The following is an 18,429-nucleotide window of genomic DNA, read 5'->3' as shown; positions in this document are numbered from 1 at the left end:
ACAGTCATTCAGTTCCATGGGATCTGATGCCCTCTTTTGGCTCATATGGGCACTGCACATGGAGCACAGATACACATGCAGGCAAAACAAAAGACATACACATAAAATTAATTAATTAAACCTTTTCTAAAAACAAGAAAAAGAGTACTACAGGGTGGGAACCAGTCCAGAGATTCTATTTGCCACCAAATTCAACAGTACTAAAGGAAAAATAAATAAATCAGTAGCCTTTATTGAATGTAAGTATATGGGTTTCTTTTGCATGTGATTTGTGTACATGTTTATTTTCATGTGTGTGTGTGTGTGAGAGAGAGAGAGAGAGAGAGAGAGACAGAGAGGCAGAGAGACAGAGAAAGACAGAGAGAGACAGATAGAAACAGAGAGAAAGAGAGCGACAGAGAGTATGCTTGTGGAGGTCAGAGGCCAATGTCAAGGGTTTGCCTCAATTATTCTCTACTGTTTGTTTTGTTTGGTTTTAAGCTTGAGGACCGCTTATTAGAATTTAAAAGGAAAACTCTAGGGCAGTCAAGCTACAAACCTCTCAACCTTGAACACAGCTGTTATACATATACACAATACGAATATATGCATAGATATATGCATATACATCATATACACATATACATATACATAATATGTATCATAAACATATGTGTGTATACACATGTGCATATACATATATCATACACATGTACATCATATACAGTAGCCAATGAGCTGGGGGGAGAATTGTTTTTTCCTCTCCCTGCAACTTCAAAAACCCATGCCTGTAACATTCTTTTTCTAGAAGCAGCACTGTAAGAAAATCCAGCACCGTCTATTTCTCCTTCCCTTTATTCATTCTCTCACCATGAGAGTTCTAAAACTCACTCATTCAGGTGCCACCATCCCTATCCTTTCTTTATTAGTCAACTTAGACTACAGGGTTCAGGATCTTTAACAATGTCTTTGTTCATAACTTAAACTCTCTGAGCCATCGTTTTGTTTTCTCTTTACCCCATCCAGAAAAATCTCAACCCTTGGAAAGCTCAGCCAGGTGCCTTCTCCACTCCTCTGTCCAAGTAGAAAAGGACAACCCAGGCACCTGGTTTGTTTTGATCCATACCTTCAAGGCTCCCACCTTTGCCAAGAAATCCCAAACCACTATTCTATGGTAGTTGTTTCCCCCAAGTGTTACTTTTCCCTTGCTCTGTCTCTGCCATGACCACACTCCACGCTCATCAGATGATCTTGCCTCCTACATCGGAGAGAAAACAGATGCTCCCAGACAAGAAATACCCACAACCAAACCCACGCACCCTGCTGCAATGGAGCCCATCCATCTCATCCTGATTCACTCCCACATGGTATGGGAGCTAACACAACTCTCTCTCCATCTGCTCTTTGGGTCTCACCCACACAAGCTCTTTCCATCATTTTTCCTCATTTTTCTTTTGAAGTTCATGACCATGACCCAGCTCTGGCTTGAAGCATCTACCCACTTCCAGCTGAGCCTGCCTAGCCATGAACCTCATCCATGCCCTTTTCTATCAAGAAAGAGTGACTTTCCTTTACCTTCTGGTAGTCCTCAGGTCCCAGGATCTGAGTCTGACACAAATCATTCCACGTCAACAGCCTTTGCTGGCTCTTTGATGGCATTCCCTGGGTACTTTTTCCATAGTGGATCTTTTCATATACTGGATTCTGGCCTTTCTTCCTTCCTTTGGTTTTTAAGATCACACAATCCTGGCTTTGCTTTTCCTAAACACAAATCTAGTCACATACCCAATTCAGTAAAATATCTAACAAAAGTCTCTTAAGAAACAGAATATTTACTTTCTTGGCTTGCAGTCCAAGGGTGCTGTCCTTCATGGTAGGAAAGGCATGTTGTCAGGAGCTGGAGGCATCTTGATGTATTGTATCCATAGTTAGGAAACAGGAAGATGAATCCTAGATTTCCCTTTTTGATTTAGTCTAGGACACCAGCCTATGAATTATGATGTCACTAGTTAGTGAACTATATCGCTTTAATTAACCTAATCTAGAAAATTCCTCACAGACATACCAGAGGTTTGCTTCCATGGGATTTTAAATCCTATCAAGCTGACAATCAAAACTAACCTTCATGTATATCCACCTCTCTCCTCCTCTTTATCCCAAGATTAGAAGGAGGTATTCATTTTCTTTCTGTGAGCTACTACATAGGACACAGCTTATTTTACTTGTAATTAGCACCTCACACGGGCAATGAGCATGTACAGAACTTGTGAGGCTCTCAAAGCCAGACCCATGCCTTGTTCATTTCTGTAGACCTCAATGGTACCTAGGTAAGATTTGTATAAATAAATAAATTCAACTAGATTAGACTTAAAACATCTTTTATTTATGATTATTTTATAATGTGTGTGCATGTGTGTTTACGATGCATGTGTAAGTATATACAAGTACACATATTTCATGGTAAGTTATGAAAATCTGAGAACAACTTTTGGAGTCCGCTGTCTCCTTCCATCTTGTTAAGTCAGGGATTCATTTGTTTGTTTCTGCTATACCAAATGCACCTATGCTAGCTAGCCACCAAGGTCCCAGGCATTCTCCTTTCTCCATCCCATCTCACTATGAAAGCACTGGGATTTCAGAAAAACACCACCACATCTGGCTTATTGGTTGAATGGTTGGCTCGCTGACTGACTGTCTGGTTGTTTGTTTGTTTGGTTGGTTGGTTGGTTGGTTAATTGGTGAGTTGGTTGGTTGGTTGGTTGGCTGACTGGCTGGTTGGTTGGTTGGGTAATTGGTGGGTTGATTGGTTGGTTGGCTGGATGGTTGTTGGTTGGCTGGTTTTCTGTTTAGTTGATTGGTGGATGGGATGGTTGGTTGGTGGGTGGGTGGGCTGGCTGCCTGGCTGCTTGGCTGGTCGGTTGACTAGTTAGCTGATTGGTTGGTTGGCTGGTTGTTTGTTTGTTTTAACATGAGTTCCAGGGATCAAACTGGAGATGTAAGACTTACGTAGCAAGGCACTTTTATTTACTGAAGCATCTTACCAATTTAAGGCCATTCATTTCAACAGTCCAATACTTGGAGGTTCTGGTGTCTCCTTAAATGACAAGCTGTCCTCACTACTCAGTGTAGGAAATAAAAGTTGACATGTGGCCAAGCTGCTAACTGTGGCTAAGTATGCCCTGTGATACTGCAGACACAGAATCCATGGCAGAAAAGACTGGCATACAGGAATGGATGAAGATGGCTTAGGGAGATCGGGTAGTCAGTGACATGAAAACAAGATGATCTGAGTTCAGTCTCCAGAACCCACATAAAAATAGCCACTGGAAGCATGTGCTTATAAACCCAGACAAGGAGAAGTGGAGACAGGTGGATCTCTGGAACTTGCTGGTCAAACAGCTGAACCTAATTAGAGAGCTTTAGGGTGCAACACAAGACTCCCAAAACACAAAGTGATGACGTCCGAGGTTGATCTCTGATGTAAACACACACACACATACATGCATGCACACACACACACACACACACACACACCAGTGTAGATAACAGAAGGTAGCTGGGGTGGGGCGGATGAACCCTCCAGACTGCAGAGGACGAGGCAAGAGAATGGAAGTTTTTATTGTGCTAGTAGTGTGTGCTCCCCCTGGGATCCTCAGCCCTTCCTCCTTTCCTCTAATTACTTTTAGGAGCCACCCAGAACATGAACACTTCTCCTTGGCAGCAGATGGCAGCAGTAATAAGCCACAGTGGCATGCTAAACACTGACAGGTGGCACAGAAATGGGCTCCTCTCTCCCATTAAAAAGACAACCAGTCTCAGAGATGCAGCAAATGGATGGAAACTGCACAGAAACATGTCTTTTTCAATGAGGTACAAATCTTCCAATGTGACTTCCAATAACTTCAGCGGCAACCCTGGAGACACACTTCTACCACGAAGAATTTCCATGAACCTGCCCTTAGGTTTCATTGAATCACTAGCTTAGCTTCTAATCCCAGACCCATTGATGTCAGTTCCATGGAGGTCAGAGAGCTACAGATGGTTCATCCACCCTGGGTGACACCTCCATAATTGGCTCCCATCCTCAGCACACCTGTCTTTGAACTTCCACAGTATTCTAACAACCTATAAACATCTGTGCATCCCACCAATACCCCATGATCCATGAACTTTGTGAAGAAGAGCTCCATATCTTTCTCAATGCCGATGTCCAGTAAAATGTCTGGAACCCTATAGGAGGTTTGCAGAATGGAAAGAGCAAGCCTTAAAAATGCTTGGATTTGAGCCATTGCATCCACATCATCTTATGTGTTCATGTCTCTAGACTCCATTTTTCAGGTGTAAATGGTACAGCTGCCTATAGAGTATAAAGCAAAAATTATTTTGGAATGGACATAATTCCCAGTAAAATTCCCAACATGCAGTTGGAGTCTGCATGGATTGAACAGCTGCCAGGGACTAACCCTGTACCCCATGTGTTCTAGTTAGTTTTAATTTTCAATTTGACATAACCTAGAATCACCCTCTAAATCAAGATGACCTATAGGTGCAACTGTGAGGCTCTTTTTTATTTTTTGGTTGTTAATTATTATAAGAAGACCGAGGTCTGGAGAGATGGCTCAGCCGTTAAAGGCTAGGCTCACAACCAAAAATATAAGAAGACCCAGAACACCATGGGCAGTGCCATTGCTAGGGTGGTATATAATGCTGAACTATATGAGAATGAAGAAAGCTAGAAAACAGGCCAACAAGCATGTCAACCTCCCTCCCTCCCCCCCCCCCCCTCTCTCTCCCTCTCCCTCTCCCTCTCTCTGCCTCCTTCTAACTGTAGATGTCATGTGACTAGCTGTTTTGAGTTCCTGTCTGGCCTTCCCTTTAGTGATGGGCCTCCTTCCTCTAGCTGCTTTTTCTCAAGATATTTTTTCACAGCAACAGAAATAAAACCACAGTCACAAATTGGTGGAGATGCAGATGTGCATGTGTAGAGGCAAAGGGCATATGGGAAACCTCTGTATCTTCCTCTAAACTTTCTATGAAATAATAAAAAGAGAGCACAGATGAAAACTTAAAAAAGAGAGAAATTACTGTCCTGCTCCCAAGAGACAAAGCATCCCTAAGAAATCTTCAGCAAAAAGAGAAGAAAGAGCATGGACTCAGGATAAAAGGAAGAGAAGTCTACGGATGACACTTCATGCCAACATGCCCAAGGCACTCCATGTGTGGTAAGTGGGATGCACCAGGAAGGCTCTGATCATTTGTTGAAGAACCAATGTATTTCTGCATCTCCTGTCCACCTGAGCACCACAAGCCATCCATTCCACTTTTGCTCACTATTCTAGAATGCTATGTATGAGTTGCCTTCTTGAACTTACATAGGACAGGAACTCTAAGCAGTGAAAAGGGAAGCCACTGTTGATCAACCAGCTGTCATGGACACACACATCACTGGAACAAGAGGAGTAGCATATCAGCCAGGTGTGGGGCCTAGTGGCCACCTTTTCTCTCCATGCTGGAGTATTGATTACTTTGGTCTTGTACATGAAGAGCCCTAGTAGGTCGTCCATTCTCCACTTAACTGTGTCTTATGCCCATGCACATATGGGAAGCACTAATTAGAAGCCGTGGGTTGTTTTCAAAAGAAGACATGAGGTTGGGAAGTGGTGTAGACAGTGTCTAGAGGAAATGGCGGACAGGTATAAGGTAAATGCACTGTATTCGTGTATAAAATTACTAGGAATAAATACAAAATTTAAAATTTAAGACAGAATTAGCATCAACTACTATAGAGAAGAAGACTATTGACATGAGTTTTCCCGAAAGGAAAGAGCCTGGGCCTTACTTAGGAACCAAGCTCTCCTCAACCTGTGCAGTGGGTGTCAGAGTGAGTGTGCTAAATGTGATCATGGTCATAATGTGCCTAGAACAGTGTTGCATGCATTCAATGCTCACCTGCTACCTCTAATCAATCAGTTCCTTTTACCTCCAGAATTTGAAATTTCTTAGCAAATTGTCTGCTAACTCTGGAATGAGGGCACAACAAGGAAAAATTGTTTCTCCGGCACAATCTGCTGGTGTATGTGTTCTCTCCAAGGTGCCTCTTTTATTCATTATCTGTTATTATTCTGGTATATCCACTCCAACAGATACTTCTAAGAAGAAAGGCATACATACAGAAATAAATTGCATTCACAGATCATGTCTAGGATGTACATCATTGCTGTTTAGCTCACAAAACCAGACACAGGGAAGAGAAATGAGGCACTGTGAAGAGCCAACTCCCATTGGAATGAGACTTTGACTACCTTCGCTTTTTCTTTCCTGGTAGAGGACAAGTGAAAAATGAAATGATTCCACATGCAAAATGTTTGCCTTTGTAACAACTCAAGAGAAGCTCATAGGTCAAGTTTGGCAGCTCGATGGCCCCTCATCCCTTCCTGACAAAGATCTATGGAAGAAACCTGGAGTGGACACAGCTCCTCATATTCACATCTAATAATGGAAATGTCTGAACTCCCTATCCAGTCCCATACATGGAACAGAAAACTAAGGCTGGGGAGGTGGCTCAGGGGATAAAATGGTTTGCTATACAAACATGAGGATCTAAATTAGAATCTCCAGAGCCCACCTATGACCCAGACATGTATTGGGATGTATTCCCAGAAGGTAGAAATAGGGGATTCCCTGGGATCCTTCAGACCAACTACTTAGTGTGTGTGGACAAAAAAAAGTCCAACTCAGACTGGTTGAAGGTGAGACCTGACACCCGAAGTTACTCTCTGACTTCTGCACAAGTAACATGGAATATGCATGACTGTGCATACAAACTAGAATCCCACTGTTCATAAATTATCATTCTTTTCTCACTTTACTCTGAAACACAGCACTGTCGGACTATTCTGAATGATCAAGGGATTCAGACAAAGGAGACAGAGGCAAAGCGTGCTCCCAATATAGAAATTAAATCCATTTATCCTTATCTCCCAGACAAAGGGAGCATGCTGGATGCATACCTGTGCATATACACAGGAAAAAAATGGACAAGAAAGCATTTCACTGGCCCCTGCCTCTGTCATCTTCTCCTCTGCTGCCAAGGAGCTCTTTCCTACATTGTGGGAAGGCCATGACACACAAATAACTCAGCAGAGGCAGCTGACTTCCATCATACTCTGTGTACAAGCCCCAAGCAGAAACCACAAGAAGAGGCTAATGACTTGAAGTAGGAAAGAAAGACCCCAATGATGAAGCAAGGAATCCTGGGAATTCTCCCACCCTAACACCAAGGTGCACACAGTTCACTGTTATCGTGCATCCACAGTAAGGTGTGGGCTCAGGAAGCAAGTATTGGAACCAGTGATTATTTTAGAGATAAGGATTCTCTCCAAAAATGATAAGGAACCCTTCCCTCAAAGCCCATCAGCAATGTGGGCTGCTGTCAGTTCAGTCTTCCAGCCACTCTTCCCTGACCCACTTCAGTGGTTAACTCAACATATTAATCCCATAGTTAGGGCACGGGCTACAGAATCTCTCTTTTTTACAAACTCCATGCTACGAACTAGGGCATCTAATAACTGTGCTTTGGGATCTTTAGACTCACAACTGGTCAAAGTGCAGAGAATAAGTGGCCATCGAGAGCTCAGCCCTAAATAAAACACCTGTATAATACACTCACTTTTTAAAACCCAGGAAACACCACAAAAGAAGTGGTTGGAACTTATGCAAGAGCCAGAGGTTGGAAAAGATTACTTCAAAAATGCCTTCTGGGCATTACAGAACCACTGTGAATATAAACTAACAGCAATTGTGGTTTCCTGAACAGATATAACTGGATAAAAATTCAGTATAGTTATGGGAGGGGCTCAAGTTTACACCTCCACTCAGGGAACTATGGCCAGTTAATGACTTCTAGGAGGGAGAGGAGGGGGTTCCTTAAAGGATGTGGCCCCCAGTAATTTTTCCAGTGGTTCAGTGGTAGGCTCCACAGTGAAGGGTGGAGATGAGCAAAATACATATGTATAAAATGCTCAAAGAGTAAAATATTCATGAAAATTAATAACATTAAATTTGCATCATATGATACTGATTAGACATCTCCCTGTGTAAGAGTATTTCCTGCACAAGTATAAAGACCTAAGTTCAAATTCCCAGCACTCATAAATAACACATTGTGCCTGCATATGACTGGAACTCTAGTCCTGTCAAAGAAGATGGAGCTAGAATGATCCCTGGGGCTTACCAGATGTCAACCTAGCTCTGGGTCCAGTGAGAGACCCTGACTCAGGGAATAAAGAGGAGAGTAATGGAGCAGGATTCCCAATGTCCTCCTCTGACTTCTGCACATGTGCATAGACACACACACTTTCATACACAGGCAAACATGATAGACAAATGAATATCATATACACAGGCATACCTGATACACATATGCATATGCCATACATATACACATGCAATTGCATCATGTGCATAAATAGAGCCAAATACACACATACCTTTGAATTTCCATGCATACTTCTACTGTTCAACAAAATGTGCACATTAAGTAGCCCTCCCTTATCTGGGGTGTCACATTTCATAAATTCAGTGATTGACAACCAAGTACAGTACAAATTAACACTGGTCTTGACTCTTAGGAAAAAGGCTGTATTCACACAGTATTGGAACTTACCATCCTAAGATAAAGAGGCAGTCATAAAAAAAATTAGTCCAAGTACACTAGTCTCCCTCCTCCACATCTATGGAGGACACACTTTAAGACTCACCACCCCTAAGGAAACCTGAAACAAGATACAGTTGGTACCAAACCCTCTATATTACTTAACATAACATTGTGTTGCTGTGCCAAACCAAAACAACTACTAAGTTACTATGTTAGACAATTTTCTATTAGTGTGACTGAGATATACTTATAAGGAAGAAAGCTTTATTTGCTCGTGGTTTCAGTCCATGGTCCTTGGCCTGTTGCCTTTTTGCCTGTGCAGTATGTAGTGTGAAGAAAACGGAGGGATGGTTCGTGTACTTCAGGGTAGAAAGTAATTACACAAGACTTCATCACACCATTCAGAGTGATGCTCTATTTAAAACTCAGTTCTTTATTTTTGGGAATCTCCATGTGATGTTTCAGACCTCACCTGCCTGAGAGTAACTGAAATCACTCACATAGGATTAGAGAGGGGGATGATCACTGTGCAACTGTAGTGCCTCAGACTTCAGAAAACTTTACTTCTCCAGAACCCAGCCACAGTTCAGAAGCAACAGAGCATAGTCCCTGAGGCTGAAGAAACAGGAAAGTGGTTAAAAGGTAGCATTACTCTTGCAGAGGACCCAAGTTCCCTTCCCAATACCCACATCAGGTGGCTCAAGACCACTTCAGTGGGCCCCAGGAAGGGGAAGTAGTTAAGATCTTCCAGGTAAACTGGGAGGGGTAAAGAAGGGAGGAGATGGGGAATGGGAGCATGAGGGATCAAGATGGCCAGGTTGGGGGGGGGAATAATAAATGGGGAGAGTAATAAAAGAGATCTTGGTATAGGGAGCCATTATAGGGTTAGGGAGAAACAAGGTACTAGGGAAATTCCCAGGAATCTGCAAGGATGACCCCAGCTAAGACTTCTAGCAATAGTGGAGAGGGTATCTGAATGGGCCTTCCCTTATAATCAGATTATTGACTACCCTAATTGTCATCATAGAACCTACTACATCCAGTAACTGATGGAAGCAGATGCAGTGGCCCACAGCCAATCACTGGGCTGAGCTCCGGGAATTCAGTTGAAGAGAGAGGGGAGGGATAATATGCACAGGGGGCAGATAAGAACATGATTGAGAGAACCACAGAGACAGCTGACCCAAGCTAATGGGGGCTCACAAACTCTGAACTGACAGCTGGGGAACCATCATGGGACCAAGCTAGGCCCTATGACTGGGTGACAATTCTGTGGCTTGATCTATTGGGAGGGGCCTGGCAGTGGGACTAGGACATATCCCAGGTTCATGAACTGGCTTTTTGGAGCCCATTCCCTATGGTGTGATACCTTGCTCTGCCTTGATGCAGTGGGGAGGGACTTGGCCCTGCCTCAACTTGATATGCCAGACTTTGGTGACTCCCCAAGGAAGGCCTTAGCCCTTCTGAGGAGTGGATTAGGGGTGGGATGTAGGAAGGGTGGGAGAATGGGAGGGAGGGGAAACTGGGCTTTGTAAGTAAAATGAAAACAAGTTGGAAATAAAAAATAAACCACTCTAGCTTTATGGGATCCAGTGCCCTCTACTGGATTCCATGAGCATGCATATAACCTATACACAGATACATACATAATTAAAATTAACTTTTTAAATCTTTAAAAAATAAATAATAACCTGGTCTCTGAAAAATTATACATAGACTCTAGTATGTAATTCTCTATTGCCCTACACATCCCTGGAGAAGACCTATGGATGAGGTACAACCTACAACCAGAATCACAGTGCAATCCAAAGGATAGAGTGCATATATTGCTAAAGCAAGGTGGCTGCCAAAAGTAAGCAGAGTCATGAATGTGGTTGGCATGTGAGAGGAGAAACCAGGATAAATGTTGGAGCCTGAATAGTGACCACTAAAGTGGGCTTGTTGCCTGCTGAGTGCATATATATGAGCCACTTGGACTCATTTATAAATCCAGAGGTGGAAGGACACGGACAAAGAGCCCCACTTCACTGTGGAAGAGAAGTTAAACAAACTGGAGTGTCCACCTCACCACTTAGAGCAAGACGAAAACATCAGAGGGTAAGTGAAAAATAAGTTGACATATTACCCATGAATGCAAGCAACATGATTTGACAGTGGGCAGCCTACACAAGGAAGAGGGACCCGTCAGTTAGCAAAGGACAGAAAAGCTCCAAGTGCAGCCAGGCTATTTCCTAGAGCCTTTGGTCACATCATGGAATTCCACAAGGTCTTGGCTCCCTGTCTGTTCCGAGGCAATACTGAAACATGGATCTTAAGACTTAGTGCCTTGAAAGCAAAAAGGGACCCCCAAAACACTGCCTCCTTTCTCTGCTCTTACAGATATTAGAACTCTAAAGTTCTAATATAATGAAAATCATAGATTACATTAAAATCATTATTATGTATAATTTTAAATCTCCTAGTAGCCACATTATAAAAACTAAAAGGAAATTGGTGAAATGAACTTTAATATATATATTTTAACCTAACGTCTTCCCAATGCAATCATTTTAGCACCTTACAAATATGAAAAGTTACTGAGACATTTTATGTATTTTCTCATACAAAGCATTTGAAATCTAGTGAATATTTCACAATAATGGAACACCTAAAATCAGACAAGATTGTACACACCTGCACTTCTAGCACTCAGAAGGCTAAGGCTGAGGGACAACAAGTTCAAGGCAAGCCTGGGCTACATAACAAGACCCTGTCTCAAAAAATAGAATAGAATAAATCTTAGTCCTGGCAAGAACATTCTGTGTGGCAGCAGATGACTGCCAGAATGGATAGCACAGAGAGAAAGGAAAGAATGTTGCCTTCTGTTGCCCTGGATTTGAATATTTTTAGAGAGAATATGAGTTAGTTTTCTTGCCAATATGGCAAAAACAGGGCAGGAAACAACTCAAGGAATGTTTACTTTTGGCTCATGGTAAGAAGAGACAGTCCCTCATGGTACAGAAAGCATGGCAGTGGGAGTATGGGGTTTCTGGTCACATCACATCACACTCAGGAAGCAGTGCAAAGAGAAGGTGAGAGACCAGACTACAGAATGCACCCTCTCCTGAAGCTCCTCCAACTAAAGATTTCACAACTCTCCAAAGTGAGACACCAGCTAAGTCCAAGTGTTTGAACACATGAGACCATGGGAGACATTTCCTTTTCCAACCACAACACTCTCCATTGATTTGGGGTGGGGTCACAAATGCCCAGCATTCATTTACTGTGGAGTTAGGGAAGTGGTCCATCCTGTAAAGTATTTGCCTTACAAGCACGAGACCTGAGTTCAATCCCTAGAACCCAAATTTCAAAACAAAAAAGCTAGGCGTAGTGGCACACATTTGTAATCCCAGTTTTGGGGAGAAGCAGACAAACTCCTTGGGTTCCTCTCCAGCTACCTAGCCTACCTGGGAAGATCCTGTCTCAAAAAGATTGACAGCTCCTGAGAAAACAACACCAGGTGTTCTCATCTGGTATCTATCCACACATGTACATGCAAACCCATCAGCACACACACACACACACACACACACACACACACAATCATTCGATGTAAAGAAACTGTGACAGAAGAGTAGAGTAGAGAGCTTGTCATTGTCCTCTTGCAACTTAAAGAATCCTTGTTTGATTTGTCTTTTAATTGTGACCTTAAACTTTAGTCAAAATAACTTCCATTCCCTGATGACTTTAAGAATCCAAAAGTCGCCCTCTGGCATCATCAGGTAAACAGGCCAGCTTCCCGGCCTGTGTTCCAGAGCCTGCAGATCGCCTGGGAACTGCACAGAGCTCCCAATCCCGGCGGGAGCATCAGGTAAACAGGCCAGCTTCCCGGCCTGTGTTCCAGAGCCTGCAGATCTCCTGGGAACTGCACAGAGCTCCCAATCCCGGCGGGAGCCAAGCACCCCAGACTCCAGATCTTCTCTCCCACCAAAGAGACCAGGAAACTACAGGAGCCAGGGAGACCAGGGGAGTAGCTGTTCCGGATCAGGTACAACAGGACCCAGCATAGGGTCCAGGGGACCAGGTAGGAGGCTAAGCGCCCCAGATTCCTGTTCTTCTTCTCTACCCACGGACCAGCATTTGGACAAGGCATAGAAGAACCACCAGATTACTGGACTTACTAGCACCCACCAAAAGGGAACTCTGGTCCCCAGACCAGGAAGGGGCTCTTTCTGCACCCACTAGAAGAGATGGGAAAGAGACAATACAAAAACACAGTCAGCAACAGAAAAACAAATATGACACCGCCAGATTCTAGAGACTCCACACCAGCAAGACCCCAATATTCCAACGCGAAGGAAGCAGAAGAGAACGACCTTAAAAGCACTTTCATGAAAATGATAGAGGCCCTAAAAGAGGATATTGGAAAATCCCTCAAAGAAATGTAAGAAAAAACAAACCAAAAAATGCAAGAAATGGTAGAAAAAACAAAGCAAAAAATGAAAAAAATGGAGGAAGAAACAAACCAAAAAAGGCAGGAAATGGAAGAAGAAACAAAGCACAAAATCCAAGAAATGGAACAAAAAGCAAACCAAAAAATGCAAGAAATGGAAGAAAGAACAAACCAAAAAATTCATAAAAGGCAACAAACGGACGAACAGATAAACAGAAAATTGCAAGAAGCAATGCAAACGCTGCAAGGGTTGAAAACTGAAATAGAGACACTAAAAAAAACACAATCTGAAGAAAGGCAGAAAATAGAAAAGCTGGACAAACAGTCAGGCACTACCAATACAAGCATTACCAACAGAATAGAAGAGATGGAAGATAGAATCTCAAGTGTTGAAGATACATTAGGAGAAATGGATTTATCAACCAAAGAAAACCTTAAATCCAACAAATCCTTAACACAAAACATCCAGGAATTATGGGACACCATGAAAAGACCAAACCTAAGAATAATAGGTATAGAAGAAGGAGAAGAAATCCACCTCAAAGGGGCAGAAGGCATATTCAACAAAATCATAGAAGAAAACTTTCCCAACCTTAAGAAAGACATGCCAATGAAGGTACAAGAAGCCTACAGAACACCAAATAGAGTGGACCACAAAAAAAAATCCCTCGCCACATAATAATCAAGACCCCAAACATACAGAATAAAGAAAGAATATTAAGAGCAGCTAAGGAAAAAGGTCAAGTAACATATAAAGGCAGACCTATCAGAATTACACCTGATTTCTCCATGGAAACTCTGAAAGCCAGAAGGTCCTGGATAGATATTCTACCTACACTAAGAGACCATGTATGCCAGCCCAGACTACTATACCCGGCAAAGCTCTCAATCACTATAGACGGAGAAAACAAGATATTCCATGACAAAACTAGATTCAACCAATATGTGTCCACTAACCCAGCCCTACAGAAAATTTTGGAAGGAAAACTCCAACCCAAGGAAGCTAACTACAACCAGAAAAACATAAGCATTAGAGAATCCCTCTCTACCAACAGCCAAAAGAACAAAGGGGTGAAATTCCACCCATAATTCCACCAACAACAACCATCGCAAATCGAAGAAGGATGAGCAATCAATGGTCATTAATATCCCTCAATATTAACGGCCTTAACTCACCCATAAAAAGACACAGACTAGCAGAATGGATTCAAAGACAGAACCCTTCCTTCTGCTGCATACAAGAAACACACCTCACCCTCAAAGACAGACATTACTTGAGAGTTAAAGGTTGGGAAAAAATTTTTCAATCAAATGGACCCAAGAAACAAGCAGGGGTAGCAATCCTAATATCTAACAAACTAGACTTTAAAATAAAATCAATCAAAAGAGATGAAGGAGGTCATTACATACTCATCACAGGTGAAACCCACCAAGACGAAGTGTCTATCCTGAACATCTATGCCCCCAATACAAAGGCATCCACATTCGTTAAAGAAACATTATTAGAACTTAAATCTCATCTAAAGCCCCACACAGTAATAGTGGGAGATTTCAACACACCACTCTCACCACTAGACAAGAATACCAGACAGAAACTCAACAAAGAAGCAAAGGGTCTAATAGAAGTAATGACCCAACTGGGATTAACAGATATCTATAGAACATTTCATCCACATAAAAAAGAATATACCTTCTTCTCACCACCACATGGAACCTTCTCAAAAATCGACCACATACTTGGCAACATATCAAACCTCAGCAGCTACAAAAAAATTGGAATAACTCCATGCATCTTATCAGACCACCATGCTTTAAAATTAGAATTCAACAACAACACAAATTGCAGAAAACCTACAAACTCATGGAAATGGAATAATGCTCAACTGCACCATCCCTGGGTCAAAGAGGAAATAAAAAAGAAATTAAAGACTTCCTCGAATTCAATGAGAATGAAGACACAACATACCCAAACCTATGGGACACTTTGAAAGCAGTGCTACGGGGAAGTTCATAGCACTAAGTGCTCACATGAAGAAACAGGAAAACAGTTATACCAGAGAATTAACATCACAGCTAAAAGCTCTAGAACACAAAGAAGCAAACTCCCCAGGAGGAGTAGACGCCAGGAAATAATCAAATTGAGGGCTGAAATCAACAAAGTAGAAACCAGGAAAACAATACAAAGAATCAATGCAACGAAGAGTTGGTTCTTTGAGAAAATCAACAAGATAGACAAACCTTTGTCCAAACTTACCAAACAGCAGAGAGTGAACACGCAGATTAACAAAATCAGAAATGAAAAGGGGGACATAACAACAGACTCTGAGGAAATCCAGAGAATCATTAGGTCATACTTTGAAAACCTGTACTCCACAAAATTCGAAAATTTAAAGGAAATGGATGACTTCCTGGACAGCTATCATTTGCCAAAACTAAATCAAGAACAGATAAGCAATTTAAATAGACCTATAACCCCTATGGAAATAGAAGCTGTCATCAAAAGTCTCCCAACCAAAAAAAGTCCAGGTCCAGATGGCCTCAGTGCAGAATTCTACCACAAATTCAAAGAACAGCTTATACCAATTCTTCTCAAAGTGTTCCACACAATAGAAGCAGAAGGGTCTTTGCCAAACTCTTTCTATGAGGCTTCAATAACCTTGATCCCCAAGCCACACAAAGATACAACCAAGAAAGAGAACTTCAGACCAATATCCCTCATGAACATTGATGCAAAAATACTCAATAAAATACCGGCAAATCGGATCCAAGAACACATCAAAACAATCATTCACCAGGATCAAGTAGGTTTCATCCCAGGGATGCAGGGATGGTTCAACATACAAAAATCCATCAACGTAATCCACCATATAAACAAGCTGAAAAACAAAAATCACATGATCATCTCACTAGATGCTGAAAAAGCCTTTGACAAAATCCAACACCCCTTCATGATAAAGGTCTTGGAGAGATCTGGGATAACAGGGACATACTTAAACATAATAAAAGCCATATACAGTAAACCAACAGCCAACATCAAACTAAATGGACAGAACCTCAACGCAATTCCTCTAAAATCAGGAACAAAACAAGGCTGTCCACTCTCTCCATACCTTTTCAACATGGTACTTGAAGTTCTAGCTATAGCCATACGACAACAAAGGGGGATCAAGGGGATACAAATTGGGAAGGAAGAAGTCAAACTTTCACTGTTTGCAGACGATATGATAGTTTACATCAATGACCCAAAGAACTCTACCAGGGAACTCTTACAGCTGATTAACACCTTCAGCAAAGTGGCAGGCTACAAGATCAACTCAAGAAAGTCAGTAGCCCTACTATATACAGATGATAAAAGGGCTGAAAGAGAAATCAGAGAAACATCACCCTTTACAATTGCCACAAACAACATAAAAATCCGGGTATTAACCCACACACGTACGAACATCTGATCTTTGACAAAGAAGCTAAAAATATACAATGGAATAAAGAAAGCATCTTCAACAAATGGTGCTGGCATAATTGGAGACTGGCATGTAGAAAAATGCGGATCGATCCATGTTTATCGCCATGCACAAAACTTAAGTCCAAATGGATCAAAGACCTCAACATAAATCCAGCCACACTGAACCTCTTAGAAGAGAAAGTGGGTGGTACCCTTGAACGAATTGGTACAGGAGACAGCTTCCTGAACATAACACCAGTAGCACAGACAGTGAGATCAACAATTAATAAATGGGACCTACTGAAACTGAGAAGCTTCTGTAAGGCAAAGGACACAGTCAGCAAGACAAAAAGGCAGCCCACAGAATGGGAAAAAAATATTCACTAATCCCACATCTGACAGAGGGTTGATCTCCAAAATTTACAAAGAACTCAAGAAGCAAGTCTCCAAAACAGCAAAGGACCCAATTAAGAAGTGGGCTGCAGAACTAAATAGAGAGTTTTCAATAGAGGAGTCTAAAATGGCTGAGAGGCACTTGAGAAAGTGCTCAACATCCTTAGCCATCTGGGAAATGCAAATCAAAGCAACTCTGAGATACCATCTCACTCCTGTCAGAATGGCTAAAATCATAAACACCAATGACAATTTATGCTGGAGAGGATGTGGTGAAAGGGGGACACTCCTCCATTGCTGGTGGGAGTGCCAACTGGTTCAGCCACTTTGGAAATCAGTATGGAGATTCCTCAGAAAAATGGGAATAAACCTACCACAAGACCCAGCAACTGCACTCTTAGGCATATATCCAAAAGATGCCCATTCATATAACAAAGATGTCTGTTCCACTATGTTCATAGCAGCTTTATTTGTAATAGCCAGAACTTGGAAGCAACCTAGATGTCCCTCACCCGAAGAATGGATAGAGAAAATGTGGTACATCTACACAATGGAGTACTATTCAGCAGAAAAAAATAATGGAATCATGAGATTTGCAGGCAAATGGATGACACTAGAAGAAACCATCCTGAGTGAGGTAGCCCAGTCACAAAAAGAGAAACATGGCATGTACTCTCTCATATATGGATTTTAGACATAGATCTGGGGAGTGCCAGCCTACAATCCTATTGCCAGAGAGTCTGGGAAACAGAAACTTCATTTACTGGCTGGTTAAGTACTGAGCTGAACTCAAGAAAGCCAGTATCAGAGAGGGAGGACTGATGATCAAAGGGATTAAGACTGGGCTGGTTTAACCCCCAGAAACAGCTGACCAGACAAAGGTTAACTCTTGAATCCCAGGCATCAGCCTGGGAATCCAGCATGGGACTGATCAAGACCCCCTGAATCTGGGTGTCAGTGAGGAGGCCTAGGTAATCTATTGAGCCTTGGACAGCAGATCAGTACCCATCCCAAGTATACACACGGTCTCTGGACTCCCACAGAACAATGTGAGGTGCACTCTCACCCTGAACTCTTGGGGAAGGGTCTAGGCCCTGCCCTATATGAAATGACAGACTATGGACACCCCCATGGAGGGCCTCACCCTCCCTGGGGGAATGAGGGGATAACGGGGGGGATGGGGGGAGGGCACGGGAGGAGGGGAGGGAAAGGGAGAGGGACCTCGTACTGACTTGTGAAGCAACCTTGTTTCTTATCTAAATTTAAAATGGAAAATAAAAAAATATTAATAAAGAAAAAAGATATAAGTTGAAAAAAAAAAAAGAATCCAAAAGTCTGGGAGATGAAAATTGGTGAACATAATACCGAAGCGTCCTCAAGAAAGTTTCCTGAGTGCCCCATCCACCTGGGACATACACCAAGGAGACACTGAGGACACAGTTTCTTGTGACCATGGTGGATCCAGAGAGTCTCCTGGCACTTTGGCTTCCCAAAGTAGGAGGAGATTTTCTACCAAAGAATGTGCCA

The 18,429-nt window shown here is 42.3% G+C and overlaps 1 long non-coding RNA gene across 2 annotated transcripts in view; it reads right to left on the bottom strand.

Annotated features, from left to right (window-relative positions):
• Nucleotides 1-18,429, bottom strand: part of LOC121136938 — a 132,721-nt gene that overhangs the window by 29,782 nt on the left and 84,510 nt on the right. The window lies entirely within an intron of this gene.

Source organism: Mesocricetus auratus, unplaced genomic scaffold, assembly GCF_017639785.1.
Source record: "Mesocricetus auratus isolate SY011 unplaced genomic scaffold, BCM_Maur_2.0 Super-Scaffold_100676, whole genome shotgun sequence".
NCBI classification, from domain to species: Eukaryota; Metazoa; Chordata; class Mammalia; order Rodentia; family Cricetidae; genus Mesocricetus; species Mesocricetus auratus.
Note: the sequence above shows the minus strand (reverse complement) of the source record. Positions and strands in the feature narration are given on the sequence as shown.